Source organism: Geotrypetes seraphini, chromosome 8 (genome assembly GCF_902459505.1).
Source record: "Geotrypetes seraphini chromosome 8, aGeoSer1.1, whole genome shotgun sequence".
NCBI classification, from domain to species: Eukaryota; Metazoa; Chordata; class Amphibia; order Gymnophiona; family Dermophiidae; genus Geotrypetes; species Geotrypetes seraphini.
Genome location: NC_047091.1, coordinates 71,591,968 through 71,610,736, shown reverse-complemented (window position 1 = coordinate 71,610,736; position 18,769 = coordinate 71,591,968). Strand labels below are relative to the sequence as shown.

At 43.6% G+C, this 18,769-nt stretch overlaps 1 protein-coding gene and 1 long non-coding RNA gene across 2 annotated transcripts in view; one reads left to right on the top strand and one right to left on the bottom strand.

Moving 5' to 3' along the window:
* LOC117364442 overlaps nt 1-1,520 on the bottom strand; it is a 42,760-nt gene extending 41,240 nt beyond the window's left edge. Inside the window, exon 1 of the long non-coding RNA XR_004540250.1 lies at nt 1,221-1,520. This is a non-coding gene — a long non-coding RNA (uncharacterized LOC117364442). The remainder of the gene's footprint in view (nt 1-1,220) is intronic.
* Nucleotides 1-18,769, top strand: part of NRXN2 (neurexin 2) — a 1,565,743-nt gene that overhangs the window by 1,297,318 nt on the left and 249,656 nt on the right. The gene's annotated exons all lie outside the window — the stretch shown is intronic.

The window sequence follows — 18,769 nt, the reverse complement described above, 5'->3', positions numbered from 1 at the left end:
GCTGATGAGAGGCTAAAAAGAGTCAAAAATGGCATTGAGGTGGGGCAGAAGTTGTGATGGAAAGTATGTATGAGAGGAAGCCAGAGGTGGTGTTGGAGGAGGGGATGATGAAAAAACTACAGATGGTGATAGTTGAGGATGTGAAAGAGCTACAGACATTATTGGGTTGTGGGGGGGGGAGCCTAGCCCAAATATGAAACAAGACTAGGTGGTCGCCTAGGGAAGCTGCTTATTGGGGACTGCAAAGAGCAGCTGCAGACAAAGGGAAATATGTCCTGACAGCTACACAAAGTCAAAAAAACATCAGCACATACTTTAACCTCCATTTTATAGGATGTTTTTTGTGACAATCATGATTGCTGAGTTTTATTATCAAAACCTTGGCAGGAGGGGATGCAGGCTAGGGGCCTGAGAGTTGACAGAGGGTGTAAGACTAAAAAGGTTTACATAGGGTGCTCACTATTTTTACACCATCTCTGGGTTGAGGAATTCAGAAACAGTCACATGTATGATGGAATGGGGCAGGTGAGAGAGAAGTGATTGATAGGAGGAAGAGTTTGAGAAAGGCAGAGAGAGGAATAATGGGAGTGAGTACCTGATGAGCAGGACTCAGATTTGGTGAGATGAAGGGAGACTAAGGGTGAAAGAATCAGGTAACGGAAAGCATGATAGGAAGTGAGTCGGGATAAGAACATCAGAACAGAAAGGATAAAGGAGTAAAAACTGGAAGGGAAAACTGTGTGTGGGGGGGGGGGGGGGTATTTTTTTTAACACTGTGGGGAGGAGGCTCTCAGTTCAAGGGGTGTAGAAGGACAATGTTGATGTACATTGACAGAGCTGTGCATGTAAATTCTGGAATTGCAGAAGATGAAGCTGCATAGCAGGAATGAGGTGCTGTGGGGCAGGCGTGAGGTGCATTGGCAGAGCTGTGTGTATATGTGTATATCAGTTTTGGAAAAGCAGGGAGTGCTGCAGGGCATGAGTGAGGGGTGTGTATGTGTCTCAGTGCTGGAACATCAGGGGGGTGCTGTGAAGTACACTGGCAGACTTCAGTGTGCGAGAGGGGGTGGATAGCTCATTGCCTTGTTGCAGAGGAGGGGAAGCTCAGTGCTTTGTGCTGATTCTGTAGCTCCTATCTGTGCTGTTACTGTGGTGACACAGCCGGAGACCGGAGCAGGTGCCTCGTTAGTGTGATAGGGCTGCTGTGAGGGCGTCCTCACCTGCTCTTCCTTGCCTCCAGCTGCTCGCTTGATGTTAGCTTGCGGGGGATGCCGGGGCCTCTCCAACATCAAATATGCTGTCAGTCAGGAGCAGGCTCCATCCCTGAAGAAACACAGCTCCCCTGTTTATTTGATATTTTAATTGATGGGAATAAAAGAATATGAGTGGAAGGAGGAGGGTAGAGGCAAGATATTTTAGGCATGGAACATCAGATTGAATATTCAGGCCACAGCGCACACTGTAGTTGGTACCATCATGTTGATGTTCTCTCCTTCCATGAGTTTATGTTGATGGAGGGCATTACCCTTTTAAATATCTCTTCCTTGTGTCATTCACTGTCCAATGTCGGTCCTCGAGGGCCGCAGTCCAGTCGGGTTTTCAGGATTTCCCCAATGAATATGCATTGAAAGCAGTGCATGCAATCACTGATCTCATGCATATTCATTGGGGAAATCCTGAAAACCCGACTGGATTGCGGCCCTCGAGGACCGACATTGGACACCCCTGACTTAGGTTCTTTGCCCTACCCCACTCTTTGTCTTCCTGTTCCTCCACTTCTTCCCACCCTAACCTCTTTTAGCAGGCCTAGATATGTGGAAAGAGGCCTGCAGCTGGTTGCTATGGTAACGCCAGGCCTTTGGCACATCAGGGCTCCAGCTCCAATCAGTGCTTCACTGGTAAGGTATTGATTTGGTATCCAGAGCTGGGAAGCAGAGAGTGTTAAGTTGTAAAGAAAGAACTCTAATCAACAACCAAGGAAATAGGAAAAAGGAATTGAGAGTAGGCAAATGCAGTATCTTCTCAATGCCTCTGTTAATTGTAAGATGGGTGGTCCTATCTATGTCATTCCTATTGTGATGCAGTGCTCCATAGTTGCTATGTTTTAGCTGGCTCCACAAACCCAGAAATTCAATGCTGAAGCCCGAACATGGTCTCGCATTGAAATTCCGGGCATATCATCTACGGTGGTCAGTAAAATACTGAGTATTTCCAGCTAAATATCAACCCGTCTCTTTTTTTGAGATCTGGCAACAAGATCTGCACACAATACTCAAGGTGAGGTTGCACCACAGAGTGATACAGAAGTTTTATAATATTCTCTGTCTTATTTTCTATCCCTTTCCTAATAATTCCTAGAAATCTGTTTACATTTTTAGGCTGCCGTACCCAGAGCAGATGTCTCCTTTTTTTTTTTTTTTTTGCATATAGTAATTCCGTTTCATTTTGAGAGATTTAATTTGATTTTTTTTTTTTTTCATTGTTACTGAAATAAGTCTTTCCTAGTGGATTTTTTTGTACTTCTACCACTATTTACCTTTTTTGTGGTAATTGAAGCACCCATTATTTTATGTTGACAAATTTGCTAGTGTGAGAAAGAAGAAACACCTTACAAGGATACTCCAGAAAGTCTTGTAGTAAAGCAAAATATACTTTATTTCTTTCTGGCCAGACAGGGTGTCCAAATTCAAAATTGGCAAAGTAGGCACACAGAGCTCAGTGCAATCATTCATTATATAGTTCTTCCACATATTTCTTAGTCCCTCCTGCCTGCCTGCTCATTGGTTAGAACAGCATAGTTCACAACCTATCAAATGTTTCCCTCCATACTTCCATTTTCCCTGCCCCTGTTTATCTATCCCATTACTCTTATTTCTCAGACCTCCAATCCTATTTACAGTTTCCCATATATGGTTATTATCCAGCCCTCCCCTCACAGGCTCATCCTTAATGCTATGCACTAGTCCTTCATAAGTTCATAAGAACATAAGAATTGCCGCTGCTGGGTCAGACCAGTGGTCCATCCTGCCCAGCAGTTTGCTCCTGCCTTACCTGCGTACGTTCTGGTTCAGCAGGAACTTGTCTAACTTTGTCTTGAATCCCTGGAGGTTGTTTTCGCTTATAACAACCTCCAGAAGAGCGTTCCAGTTTTCTGCCACTCTCTGGGTGAAGAAGAACTTCCTTACATTTGTACGGAATCTATCCCCTTTTAACTTTAGAGAGTGCCCTCTCATTCTCTCTACCTTGGAGAAGGTGAACAACCTGTCTTTATCTACTAAGTCTATTCCCTTCATTATCTTGAATGTTTCGATCATGTCCCCTCTGAATCTCCTCTGTTCGAGGGAGAAGAGGCCCAGTTTCTCTAATCTCTGGTTAAAACTGCTGAGACATCAGGTTCTACAGTTACTGGAGGCATTGTGTTCACACAGATACAGAAACTACTCCAGGAATTCCCCATTCCCCTCCCCTCACTGTCTCTACAAGCATCAGCAACAATTAACACTACCATATGCAGACAGTATTAGTACAAGTTACCCCCTACTGTTTTTATACGTATTATTACACTCTGCAATAATTAACATTATTCACTTAGCAAAATATATTAGTAATTCACTATATTATAAAGATATTTCATATTTCATTTCTCACACTAGCTTCCCTAATTTCTTCATCTGTCAGTTCATTCTGGTCTGGTGGACAGTAGTATAACTCTTAACAGTACTGTATTTTCTTTCCCATAACACATGGAATTTCTATCCATAAGTATTCAACGTTGCTAATTGTTTCCTGATAAATATGTATTTTGTTAGACTCAGTGGAAGGATTAAGGCCTAGATTCTCAAAAAGTTACGTTAAAAACCACTGGGTTGCTGTCGCAGCTGTTATAGTAGTGTGTTAAAAAAAGTGAGTCATTCTCCAAAACACACTCATGCAAATGAGGTTGGCAGAAAGTAGCGAAGATTCGCTAAATTTGCATTTGCCCATCGGTAGTGATAGTGATGGACACACGCGCAGAATAAACGCAAAAAAACCAACAACAAATCGAGCCTCAAAGTCAAGCAACCCTTCACCCGACAGCAGGAGAGATGCCCACTCTCTCCCGCCGCCATGCAATATTCCCCCCAGCAGTGGGAGAGATGCCTACTCTCTTCTGCCAGCAAGCAACACCCCCCCCAATAGCCCCTCTGCAGCGGGAGAGATACCCACTCTCTACCAGCGCCACACAACACCCCCCCACACACACCGCCTCTTCAAAATGGTGGGCCTTCCCCTCTCCAGTGCATCCTGGAATGCACTAGGGAGGGGTCTGAGGCTCTGATTGGCCCAGGGGAGCTGTTGCTTGGTGGCAGAAGAGAGTGGACATCTCTCCTGCTGCCGAGGGCATGTTGGGGGGGGTGTTGCTTGGCTGTGGGAGAGAGTGGGCATCTTTCCCATTGCCAGGAGGGTGTTGGGTGGGGTATTGCTTGGCGGCGGGAGGGGAGATACAACATCGGCTTTTAATAAGCGCGCGCATAAGACATGCATTTTCTCCCACAAAAACTACTATAATTCATAAGACACAACTATAATATACGGGTTCAAGAAGTGTGCTTTTACCACTCCTGTAAAAAAATGAAAAGACTACAATTTATGTGAATCGTGTAATTTTTATTATGTCTCATTGGCTACAGTCAAAACACACGCCCCGAGATGCATTTTTCACAGTGCTGGCACTGTACTGGCACCCTCGGACCAGTCGCTGATTTTATGTCACCAAAAGCTGATGCTGCGTTTGGAGAATGACTCGGTGATGTTTAAGAATCCACCGGAGTGCTCATTTCAATATTCAATAGCCCATTTGCATGGCAGTGTCGGATACTGCTAGAAAGCTCTCTAAAGACTGTGATAAGCTGTTTTCATAATCCACCGCTAAAATGCATGCAGGCTAAATCTTCTAGAACTTCTAGATCTTCTAGCAACTGCGTTAAAGGCAACCTTAAGTTTTGAGAATCTGGCCCTGGGTTCTTACTTCAATAATACTTTTTCCTGTAGAACAACATACGATTCCTTATAAAGGGTTTAAGCACCTCGATTTGCGAGTTGCTTTTAGAAGACAGCAATCATTTTCTTCTCTCCGCCCCCTTGTCTCTCTATGACAGGGGTCAGCAACCCGTGGTTCGCGAGCCATATGCAGCTCTTTCACCATGTAGCTCTGGTTCTTCTCTTGCTTCAGCAGGTTAGTGGCAGCAGTTCCTATAGCTGCCTGCTACTAACCAGGAAGCCACTCTTCTGCTGCGTCTCACCCTCTGTCTGAACTTCCTGTTTTTGCTTGGGCAAGACACGACATAAGAGAGGCTTCTGGGTTAGTGGCAGGCAGCTGTAAGAAATGCTGCTGACCCACTGAAGCAAGAAAGAGTACAATATTGTGATTGGGGTTGGGGAAGGAAGGAAATATGTTGCAGGAGGGATGAGAGTAGTGAGAGAGGGAGAAGTGGACATAAGGCTGGGGGAAAAGGAGAAACAGTGCAGAGGGAAAAATGGACATAAAACAATTCTGTGGAAATACAGTATCAAAAGTCTCATTAAATTATTATTTTTATTTTTTGTAAGTACTTGAAGTTTTGTTTTTGTGTTAAATGCATGTACCATACCATATTTTTTCTTATACCCCGCAAATGTCAACTGGGAATCATTGCAGTTTACATAAGATTAATAAGGTTAGTAACAGAGACATTATGAACCAAAGCAAGATTATAATGAAAACAGATGCATTTTTAGCACCTTCCTAAACTGAAGATAGGAGGAGGTCTGACATAAGCAGTTCCAAATTTTGGGGCCTTGAAACTCGAAGGTGGATTCTAAGAGTGATTTCCTCCAAACTTGACATGGAGAGGGAAGACGTAATTTATAATGTTGAGTCATTCTTGAGTTATAGGAGTGTGAAACTTGGATGGCTGAAGTTAGTTAGCCCAGTTGAGCTTTCTCCATATATAGCCCTGTGAATCATACATTTGATTTTAAATTTACCTCTATACTTGATTGGAAGCCTGTGTAGTTCTATCAGCAGCAGACTGGCTCTCAAATCGGGCCTTACGGAAAATCAGTCTAGCCACTGTGTTCTGGAGTAGCTGCAACCTCTGAAGTCCTTTCTTTGTGATGTCACAATATAACTGACTCAATCAGAAGAAAAATCTTTTGAACAGTGAGGTAATCTGCTCACCCATGGTGAGATTGGAATCTAGAATTACTCCTAATACTTTTGACATTTTTATTAATCATAAGCTTCTCACCTGAGGATAGGGTTAACTCTGAGTGAGGTATTGAGCTGTGATCATCAAACCATAGCACCTTCATCTTCTGCTTGTTTAAAGAAGTTCCACTGTGACCATGTACTTAGATCTTCAATCAGAATAGATTTGTGTTACAGTGTACCCATGAAGGAGTTGTTGGCAACACAGAGGAGAACGAGATCATCTGCATAAGAAAAAGTATGGACTTCTGTGGAGGAGAACCGCCTGTCCAAGGTGTTCATGCATATATTGAACAGTGATGGCAAAAGAGGGGAGCTTTATGGAACCCCACAGAAGGCATCCCAAGTTTGAGATTTTTTATGATCTGTCCTCACTTTATATGCTTTCTTGCTAAGGAATTATGTGAACCATTTCAACACTAACCCTCACATTCCTAGTTCTTCTAGTTTTAAAAGTAGTAACGAGTGATCTACTTTATCAAATGCCGCTGAGATATCAAACTGCAACTGTATAGTTTGCTTGCCGTTGCTAAGATAACATAAGAACATAAGCAATGCCTCCGCTGGGTCAGACCTGAGGTCCATCGTGCCCAGCAGTCCGCTCATGCGGTGGCCCAACAGGTCTAGGACCTGTGCAGTAATCCTCTATCTATACCCCTCTATCCCCTTTTCCAACAGGAAATTGTCCAATCCTTTCTTGAACTCCAGTACCGTACTCTGCCCTATTATGTCCTTTGGAAGCGCATTCCAGGTGTCCACCACACATTGGGTAAAGAAAAACTTCCTAGCATTCATTTTGAATCTGTCCCCTTTCAACTTTTCCGAATGCCCTCTTGTTCTTTTATTTTTCGAAAGTTTGAAGAATCTGTCCCTCTCCACTCTCTCTCTTTGCCATTGATGTTAATTCTAGGAGAAGGGATTCAGTACTGTGCATTAGTGCTGGCCAATTTCCGATTCAAATCGATTCACCTCGGGAGGGGCCTGAGGCACCTGAGCCAATCAGGGACTTTCTTAGTGAGTAGCCTAAGGAAGTCCCTGATTGGCCATTGCTTTGGTGACACAGAAGCTTTTCCCCTGCTACTGCTTTTGGGTCACTGAAGGCAACATGTTTACTTCACTCACACTGCTGACAGCCTGAAAAGTTACAGCAGCGCCACTGGGAAGAATAGTGAGCATGCACCAGATTCCACAGGAGGGGGAGGGAAATAGCATAGGGAGGGTAAAAGAGATGTTGGACCATGGGGATGGAGAGGAAAGGGAAGAAAGGGAAGGGGCAGATAGAGATGGGAGGAGGAGAAGGGAAGGAGAGAGATATCAGACCACTGGATGGGGAAGTGGAGAGTGGCAGAAGAGAGTGATGTCAGACCAGGGAAAGGAATTAGGAGGGAGGGATTCCAAACTAAGGCAGGGGGAGGTGAAGGGAAAGACAGAAAGATGCCAGACCACAAAGGGGGGGAAGGAGGGAAATGAAAGAGGGAAGAGAGATGCCAGACTGTGGGAAGGGGAGGATAAAGATATAGTCCATAGGAGAGGGAAAGAGGTGGAGGAAATGGTATACAGGGATGGAGGGGAAAGGGAGAGAGAGAGGGAGCACATGGTGCACATGGATGAGAGGGGTGGGGAAGGGAAGACAGATAAAAGAAATGCTGTTTATGGATAGATGGGAATAGGGGAGAACAAAGAGGGAGGAGATGGCATACATGGATGTTGGGGAAGGGCAGAGAGAGGAAGGAGATAGTGTGCATGGAAAGATGGGAAAGAAAGACATAGAAAAGTAGATAAATTTGAGGAGGAAGCAGAAAAATGGAAGAAAGATGAATGGAGCTGAAAGTGAAGGAGAGAAAAACAGAGTTAAGAGCACAGACAGAAGGAAGTGCAACCAGAGATTGGGAAAAGATGAGTAGAAAAATAAAATCACCAGACAACAAAGGTAGGAAAAATGATTTTATTTTATATTTAGTGATTGAAATGTGTCAGTTTTCAGAATTTACATCTGCTGTCTATATTTTGCACTCTTAAGAAGAAATTAATTACTTTCTATTTCTCTGGTGTTGTACTGCATGCAGAGTCTGCCATCTTAGGGTTTCATGTGTATATAGTAGGACTTTTAATTTGTGGTCCTGTATTTGCAGTGGGTTTATCTGTGTTCTGCACATGTGACCAAGGCCAAGTGTTCTGGTAGGAATGAATGTTGTGAAGCGTTATTGGTGTCATGGCCCCAAGTAGGAAGATATTTGTTGGCAGTTTGTCCGGGTTTTGGAAGGCCCCGAGCTCAGAAACATATCTAGAGGGCCTCTGCATATGATATCACAGACATCAACGCATGAATGTGATATCATCACGTCCACACATGCGCGGAGGTCCTCTAGATGCGGCTCAGAGCTCAGGCAAGGAGACACAAAGTTCACGTAGGAGCGGGCCTGGGATATAATGGGAAGGGCTGGAGCAGAATGGGGCGAAGCCATGTCTCCTCTTTTTTAAAGAGGAAAATTGGTAACCCTGCCTATAATGCTGACATAAATCCATGTTTTTGCCATGCAGCTGGTCTCCACAAATATTTTCTCCCACAGTTTAGTACAGTAAGGCCGCTGTGGAATTGCATTTGTGCCGAATAACCGTCTGATAGATCTGATATAACAAAAAAATTTGTGCTGATAACAAAAATATTGAAATTACTTAGAGGAAGATTTTGTTTATATCTGTTATTTGTGTACTTTTCCCTATACATGTGAAGTATTTATGAAGATTTGGTGCTGTTGAGATTGAGCTGTTCTATCTACCTCTTGTTTTAGTACTATATACGCTAATTTCCCCATCTTATTTTTTACGCTTTTAGCTTCTGTATATAGACATTTCAAATTGTGTTTTTTCTTTGCATCTACATGCTGCTTAGAAGTTAAAAGGGATATTTGCAATCTTTATTCTGCTCTCCCCTTAAGGGCTCCTGGCTTTCTTTCAGCTTTGTTGGACTTCCTTCAAAGGTACCTCACTCCAAACCATGCTCGCCTAAGTGACTATTGCCCTCCCTCCATTATTGTTTAAAAGCTGCTCTGTTTTCTCAGTTAAGGTGGAGCCAATTCTTTCAAAATAGGCATCCCTTCCCCAGAATTTTGGCCAGTTCCTAACAAATCTAAATCCCTCATCTCTGAACCATTGTCTCAGTTATGAATGGAGACTTCAGAGCTCTCACTGTCTCATTGATCTGAAAATGCTACCCTGAAGGCTCTAGATTACAGAATGACACAGGGAAGGGTACCCACAGTTAACCACAGGGCGGGGATGGTACCATGCCCACAGGATAGGGATGGGGATGGGGACAGTGCCCGCAGGGGACAGTCCCTGTGTCATTCTCTAAAAACTTGAGACTAGTATCAATATGTAAAAACTTAACACATCTTAGACAATTGGCAACTGAATTCAGTGATTTAAAAAAAACTGTAGAGCTGCTGTTAGATTTAAATGAACTACTGTTAAATTACATCATTTGTGACATCATTTTTGTCTTGTCTGGCTTTGATGTGGCAACAAGAGTCTTGTCTGCTAATCAGACTCCTACCATGTGCAGCATCCTTCCATCATGCACCCAGCTGTCCAAGCATCTTACTGTTACTGCAATAGATTCATCCATCATTGCTGGCATCAAGGAACATTTCCAGTGTTTAATAGACCCTTCTTTTCCTAATCATCCACTACACAGTTTTAGGTTCTTTTCTTCACTCATGTCTGAAAGACAATCCAATTACCTTCCCAGATGATGTAAAATCATAGGCAACTGAATCTTTGGGAAGGTTGTACCAAAACTAGATCAACATGGAAGGCTCTCTTTGTGATTTATAAACAGTTGTTCAGAATATTGTCCCTTTTTATACTTTAATGAAAAGATTTAAATATAAAATTTTAAGTGTTTGAGGCATGTGCAAATGAGGACAGAGTCTGCAGGGATAGGGACAGAGCTCGCAGGGTTGGGACAGGGACAGAGACAGAGCCTGTGGGGACAGGGTGGAGCTGGGGACAGAGCCTGCAGTGATGGGGCGAGGATGAGGACAAATTTTGTCCCCGTGTCATTCTCTACTCTGGTTTTCAAACTCTGTCTAAGAGCCTAAATTTGACTTCCTGAACCTCCCTCTTGCCCACATTTTCCTTTAATGTTGGTACCCACATGTATCAAGACAGCCAGATCCTCTCCAGCATTATCTAAAATCTTATGTGATGAATGGGGGTGAGGACGGAAGCAAACATAAAGTGAACAAATGGTGGGAGAATTAAGTAAAATCATTGAGTGGATGGGAGGTGATAATAGAGGGAAAAGCATTGAGTGGATGAGGGTGAGAATGTGGTAAAGAATTGAGTAGATGGGGTGAGAATGGGGGAAAAGCATCAAGTGGATGAGGGTAGGAATGTGGGAAAAAGCATCAAGTGAATCCACAAAAATGAGAATAGGGGAAACCAGTAGATAGTCTCTAGTGAGGATGGTGGAAGAAATAAAAGTAGGGAACAGAAAAATGGAGGCAAGAGCTTCTGGATGGAGAGAGAGATGAGGGAGGGATAGGGTGAAGAGGGAAAAAGTGTCTCTAGAGAGAAAGTGAGAGGGACATACTTGTGGTGGGTACTGGGAAAGAGAGAAAAAAAGAAGATGAATCTCTAGTGAGAGGGAAAGAAGAGACAAGGGAATAAGTGTGTCTAGAGGGAGTGTGGTATGAAGAATCAAGAGGTTGGGAGCAAGGAATGCAGTGTTAAAAGATGGGACTATATGAAGAGCAAAGAGATTATGGAAACGGGGCTAAAGAAAAGTTGAACAGGAGACACGGGAAGCTGGGTAGGGGAGGGGAGAAGAAGAAAAAAGAAATGGTCTAAATGGTCAGAGAGGTTTTAGAGAGGAAGGAAAGAGAGAGAACAATGAAAAGGAGAGACTGAAAGAAGAATTTAGGAAAAGAATCATACAAGGAATGTGGAAAAGAGAGATGAGAACTAACCCAATTAGAAAAGTAGAAAGCCAAGACAACAAAGGTAGAAAAGTCCCCATCTGTAAGGTTGACTACACTGCCCTCCAGGCAACTCCAGGAATCCGCTTGCTGCTAGGACTAGCCATAATATCTGAAGCTGTCATATAGGCAGGTATGTACTGTTTCATTCACATCTTTGGAGGGTTGGAGGAGGTCCGTGACTACTGGAGGAGTATGGTGGGGGGGGGGGGGGATCATGTTATATCCCTCCAATGATTATCTCAACCATGCCCCCTTGAGATTTAGGCGAACAGCATAGATATCTGTCTAGAATATAGGTTTTGAAAAGGGTTTGGCAAGAAGAACATCTATCTGCCTCTTTATGCCATTTTTTGGACATTTATCTTTTTTGAAAATGAGCCCCGTAGTTGATTAAATACTTGAAAGGTATTAATCTACAAACAAAATTTTTCCAGAGACGGAGAAACAGTAAAACTAAAGTACATTAATTGAGATTGTAGGGTAGTGGGCGGACTTTTACGGGCTGTATCCTATATATGGCAAGACGGAATGGGGTGGGCTTCAATGGCAACTCCAGTCATCGGGAAGTAAGACCAATGCAGGGTAGACTTTTTAATGGCCTGAGCCCTGAAAATGACAAGGACAGCTAAGGATCAAGTATGCATATTTTTTATACCACATTCATATCGTATGCTATAAGTGCGGGTCCCGATTATCTCAGTGGGGGAGGCGAAGAAATCATAACATGGAACTTAGCAAATAAAATATTGTAATATTGTTGGATTGTTGGTTCAATAATGATTTGATAATGAGTGTGACTGTTGAGCAGACTGGATGGACCATGCAGGCCTTTATCTGCTGACACTTACTATGTGACAATGTATACATATTGAGATAAGTCTATCCCATAGAAATACAGAAAATTTAAGTCAGATAAAGACCATATGGCCTATCTGGTCTGCCTAACCATGCCATATGCTTTATGACAAAAACCAGAGCGCTTGTGTGCTATGCAACCACCGGCTCCTGCCCCTGCGCCTAGTGACGTCGTTTCCTGGAAATCCGTAGGTGTCTGCAGCTCACACAATCTATCTCTTTCAATGCCCCTCCCCCCCTCCGGAGGTGCTTCTGGCTGTGTGTGTCTCTCTCCTTTCATACACACACACCAGCGGAATCCCTACGACCTCTCTCTACCTCCTCCCTGGCCATTGCATTGAATCTTCGGGCAGCTGGCAGCAGCAGCAATGAGGTGAGCCTGCTGCTGTGACCTGCCCCAGAAGCCAGATCTCTGCAAATAACATCTACACGAGAACAGGAAGTTGCTGCAGAGAAGTGACTTCTGGGGCATGCTGATGGCAGCAGGCTCACCTTATAGGGAAGTCAGGAGAGCCGGATAAACCCGGACAGACTACCCCATTTTTAAAAAAAAAAACCTTCCAAGCACCTAGACAGTCCTCTAAAAAGAGCACATGTCCGTGTTTTCCTGGACGGCTAGTAACCCTAGCCCAGTTATAACCCACACTGCACACATGAACTTGAAGTTGTGGTGTCTCTGACTCCCTGTTACTGTACATTCCCTAAGAAAAATAAGACTGCAAGGCTGTGCAGAGAGCAGAATAAAGCCAGAACTAGAATGGCCTGGGCAGAAAATTCAGAACTAGCGGGCCAGAAAATTTCTGATCTGACTGGCGAACAGAGCAATTAAATCTGCAGTCAGGACCCTATCACAGCACTACACCAAGTCCTGTGCAGAGTGATAACAAGATTCTCTGGGCACCACCTAGTTAAACCTTAATTAATATGATTTCTATAATCCCATTTCTCTTTCCCTGTTGTTCGTAAACTGCACTTTTCTGTTTACTGTCATTCTTCTTTCTAAATAAATCTTTTACATACCAGTATTAGAAATTCGTTATATATTCACTGGCATAACTGGCCTATCCATGTATTTTCAAATATCTTATGAGCAGTATTGGACCAAAAATCAGAAAACTCAAATAATATCTATAAGGAAAAATGGTAAAAGAGGAGAGAGAGCGGTAAAAAAGTTTCCTGAGTTAACCCGCCAAACATAAGAAAGAAGGAAATTATTTCTTGCGATGAGATCCGAGGCACTGAGTATTGGTGCTTCATTCCTCTTGGCATATCTGTGCAAGGGTATGATTAAGTACTTGGGAGCGAAATATGTCTTCTATGCACCAGAACAACTGAGAACATTCTTGGATATGAAGAAGCTGGTGACGTGAATGTTTAGGAGAGATTAAGAACTGTTCTTATGGATATTGGGACCTCCCGTTAAGCCTTTACCTTATTTTTTTTGGGGGGGGGTCTTAAATATGATTCTCTTCTCTTTACCTAGATCTGTCCTTTTTGTTATTGGGGTCTAAGGAAGATAGCAATTTTTATGTTAATTGAAGATTTCTGTAATTATTTGAGTTCCTTTCTGTATTTCTTGTGCAAGAGTTTATCTTGTTAAATTTGTTAAAATTCAATTTTATTTTTTTTAAAAAAGAGAGAATGGACTAAGAAATTATACAAATAGCAGTGCTATTCAGCTGCTCTATAACTGAGGCATTCAGTTTAGGCCTGCTAATGGACAGTGCTAGTGCGGTGACCATAGTATCCAGATATATGGCACTGCTGCTTATAGCGATAATGAATATCTGGATCAAAGTAAACGCTGGCACTGGTGTTTAACTTAATTCGGACATTGTGCTGGCTGAATATTGACCCCTTAGTATTTTCTACTCTATGACTATCACTGGTCACTGGGTGTTTGGTCAGTTGTGTGTCATTTCTGGGGACTCTGTGAGCTCTGGGTTTTATGGGATTTCAATATCTGTAGAAATCACCAGGGATAACCTATGAGGACGTTCCTTTGCCCTGAAGAGACAACCTGGTAGGCGGTCAGGAGGTTGCCCTTATAGGTAAATGTGTGCAGTTGTAGGTTAGGCCGATAGATTGCTTGATAGGACCCTCTAAATGACCAAGCTGATAGCCCTGAGTAGGTTTTAAGAGTGACAGGTCCTGCTTTAAGCCGAGGCAATGGGGTGGCCATAGAGGGCCCCGTAATCCTAGGTTTCTTGCAATTAACTGAGTCAGCATTACAACTGGCAGCAGACTACAAGTTAAAGCTACCTTCCCCTTTTCATCTTCCTTTCTGTCTCCTGCTCCCTCCCTCTCCCTCTCCCTCCCCTTCCCTGTTGGTACTCTTGCTCCTCAATTTTGATGCTCTACCCCCTCCACCACACTGCCAGCCTGCCCTTGCATCTCCTCCCTCTCACTCGCCCTATCCCTTTGGTTTCATGTTTCTCAGTCTAGGGCAACTCCGGTCCTCAAGGGCCAGAATCCAGTTGGGTTTTTCAAGATTTCCCCAATGAATATGCCCTCGAGGACCGGAATTGCCCACCCCTGGTCTAGGGCATCCAAAGCTTGTAAATCACTAAGAGTACAGTAATAGTTGACGATTAAAGAATTCAATTTAAATAAATAAATCCCCGACACCACATTTGAAATCTTTAGCCTCCACCAAAGCGGTCCACCCAAAGCCCCGCAATTGCTCAGGCCAGCCCTGAAGAGTGGTACATAGGTGTTACATGACAGAAATCCACACAAGCCCTAGAAAAGTATTAGAGGAAAGTCAGGGCTGGCGCTAGGTGCAAAAACTGAAATTAACTCTCTTATTCCCACTCCATGGTGGCAACCATCAGTACTGTTATTGATTCCAACACATCACCTTTTCTCTCTGTCTCCTTGCCCTTCAATTCCTATGTTGCTCTTTCACCTCTACCTAGCACCATCTAGATGAGTGCAAGGTGGTATGATGATGCCCCCTCATGCTTGGTGATTTGCAGAGCTGCACAGGTCATACAGTCCACAAGGAACATTACTGAAGCATATAGAACTTGTCACCCTAGGACTGGAGGGTTAAGGCACCGGGAACAGATAAGGGAGGCAGCATGCAGGAGAAGAGTCCCTGATTAGAGCTGGATGGGAGGAAGCTCAGTGCTTTGTTGCTGTTTTTCTTGATATTTACAGGCAGTTTCTGAGCCACATTCTTTTTCGAGACTGGTGCTGTGAAAATGATTTGTCTGTGCAGCTGAGTCAGCATGGAGGGAAGGAGGAGAGGAGTGAGAAGGGAGGGGGGGTGACAGAGAAAGAGACATATGCCACCCTCTATTAGTTGACAAATATAATTCAGCTTTTGCCAAGATGGAAAGGAAAGGTGGGAGAGAAAGCTGCTCTGACAGCAGTAATTATAGTCTGTTTGGAAAGGGTTCCAAGAGAACTGTTCTAATTCAGAGAGTGCTTTAGCCAGACATGTGCAAAGCAGGGCAGGGAGAAAAAGGGAGTCTGGGGCAATTATTTCTATTTATTTTCAGACCCTATCTTTGCTAGGGGCGAGTATGGTGTAATATGAGATTATTTGTGGAGGGTGTGTTGGAAGGTGGAGATGGAAATGGAAGTATCTATCTTATGTGAGGTACATTTGGTTGTATGTGTGTCAATGTTTGTTATTTATATGCTGTTTGGTATTGTAATTGGTTGTCTATATATGTTTATGGTTGTAATGCTGTAAGTAATGACAGATAAAATCCATTATGACCCACCCAGTCTGCCCAACATCAGAGGGAAGGCTTCTGGGTCAGCTTCCAGCAGCGTGTAGGGAGAGCTGCTGGCGGCCTTTGAAGAGACAGAGAGAGGTGCGGCTGAACGGGAGCCCTGGAAAGGGAGGGAAAGAGATGCTGCATGGACTGGGGGGATGTGGGTAAGTACTGTATCGATAAGTGGCAGCTCCTCGCTTATCAACCAATTCACTTAACGACCTAGTCATAGGAACTGATCTTGGTCATTAAATGAGGCATGTCTGTACACTAGTATTCTATAAGGGAGGATCCTCTATAGAATAGATTCCATCCAGGTGCACAGCTATATAATTTTTCTGTAAGTGTGTGGGGGTGTACAGAAGTGTGTGAGAGTATGTAGTGAATTGTTGCATCTTTGGATAGAGGTATCAATGGGTTTGTATGAGTGTAATTGTGTAGGTATGGATTTGTTTATGGAATATAGGTTTTTGAGAGTGTAAATGTTTAGATTGTGGGTTTGTGTATTACCTGTGTGAAAGTCTGTATATTATAGAAAGAGGGTACTAGCTGTGAATTTACATTCATTATTACAGCCTACTCCTGCCTAATGGTATTTAAATCCTCAATTTTGTTTATCCCAGGAAAGTAATTAAAATATTCTTAATGAGCTTGGCTGTAGATACTTCCATGAAAACAGAGGCTCCAGCTTCCCAGAGATTACTTTCTAATTAACAAGGTTTTCTTCTTCTTCTTTTTATTTTTTTTAATATTTGTTTTCTCATCTTTTGAAGATGAGGAGGTAGGAGCTTATGATAAATGCCATTAGAGAAAAAGAGCAGATCCACTCACACTAGCAGCCCAGAGGAGTCCCTTGCAGCAGGTCTGGGGAGAGGGGATGAAAGGACAGTGCCCTCTCTGATTCCAGGTCTCCTGCAAGTTGTTATCCTTGGTATTCAATATCATGCCCACACTCAAATATTCATAAGCCTGGGTAGCGGTGAGGGAGGTGAGGGGGGAAGGCAGGGAGATAGGCTACATTTTATTTCTTCTCTCTCTCTGTTACATTCTCTCTTCCCTATTCCCTATTCATTTATTTGTCCCTATTCTGTCTCTTCCTTTCCTTCTCTTTCTATCTGTCCCTATGTCTTTCTCCCTCTCTTTGTCTCTCTTTCTTTCCGTCCCTGTGTTCCTCGCTCTACGCCTTTCTCTGTCTGTATCCCTCCCTGTCTCTCTCTCTCTTTCTTTTGCTGTGTCTCTTTCTCTCTAACCCTCTCTGTCACGCCTTCCCTCTTTCATTCTCTCTCTCCCTGATGATGCCAAGTCTCAGTATCCCGCCTGCTCTTGCTAGCTTTCAGCAGTTCTGCGTGCCCAGAATTCCTCCACCTGCTCTGAATTAACATGCTGCGTCTGTGCCAGGGCAAAGCTTTCAAACACAGATTCTTCTCTGCCTATTTCCCTCTCCACTAGCTATTCTTTCACTATAATCCCATAACTCCAACTTCTCACCTCCCGACCCCCAGCGGGCCCTATCCTGCCCCCAGTTATTGATACCACTTTCCTAACATCATCTCCCATGAGCATCTTGCTAGTGGAAATGTAATCATAATCATGTCAATATTTAAACACTATGGCGAACATGTAGAAAGCCAAATATATTCAGCACTGCTGTCCGGACAGGCGGCGGCACTGAATACACATGGACAGCTCTTGCCAAGGATCTTATACATATTGTGGAGGTATTCAGCCACTATGGAAGCACTTTTACAACTGTATCTATGCATAGAGGCACCCCGAAAATGCATGAGAGGGAGCCTATTCTATGATGGCACCTGGTGTTGCAGGCCTAATATTTACACATTTGGAATTACACTAGCCATAGAGTTGCTGTTAATATAGGTGCCTAGATGTGGCATGGACATACATCACTTATATTTATCTTTAAGTTATGTGCCTAATTAGGAGCCTTGCCCATATCCCATCCATGTTCTGCCCCGTGTACACCCCCCTTGCATTTATACACCATGGGCTCATAATCGAAACTGAAATACATCTAAAAACCCACCCAAGTCGGCACTTGGACAATTTAAAAGACGGGTCGTCCAAGTGCCGATAATCGAAATGGCTTTTTATATGGATCCAGGGAATTTTTAGGCCTCTGAATCCCACAGGCATTTTTGGAGGAGTGGTTAGGGCGGGGTGTGGGCCAACCTGGACTTAGTCATCCTGCAGGAATAATCGAAAGTTTGACGAGAGTGCCTAGACAGAACTTATACATTGTGACTTACACGATATAAAGACACGTATAAGTGCCCAAAAGGTATCCAAAATGACCAGCTAACCTCTGCAGGAACAAAGTAAAGACACACATACACACACCCTTCATGTTCATTGACCCCACACCCCCTCCCCCAAAATTCAGAATAAAAATGATATACCTGCCTCCAGAACATCAGAACCCGGCTTAGGAAAGCCTAATAGAGCTGCACAGAGGTGGCTTGTGTTGTCTGGGGGGGGGGGGCTAGTGAACCATAGAGAAGAGGACCCAGGCCCATAAGCTGCTCTAACCACTACATCAATGGTGGAGAATGTGGAGCCCACCCAAAAAAAAAACCCTACTCTACTGCCATATAGGTGCCACCTGAAGCCATAAGGGCTATCGGGGTTGTAGACAGGTGGGTATAGTGGGTTTTGGAGGGCTCATCATGACCTATAAAGGAGTTGTGGTGAGCTGTTTATGTGGCACCCTTTTTGTGAAGTTCACAGTAGTGCCCTGTAAGGTGCCCCATTGCCTTGTCTGGGAGGCTAGTCCATCACAATGCTGGCCCCTCCCATGTTCAAAATGTCTTGTTCTGGATGTTTCAGACTTGGCCAAATTTTTGGTCACGAATGTGGTATAAAGGTAGACATAGTGGTGGTCTGGACGATCAAACGCCTGGACGTACAGATAGACGATTTTCATTTAAAAAATTATTTTGGACGTATTTTTCGAG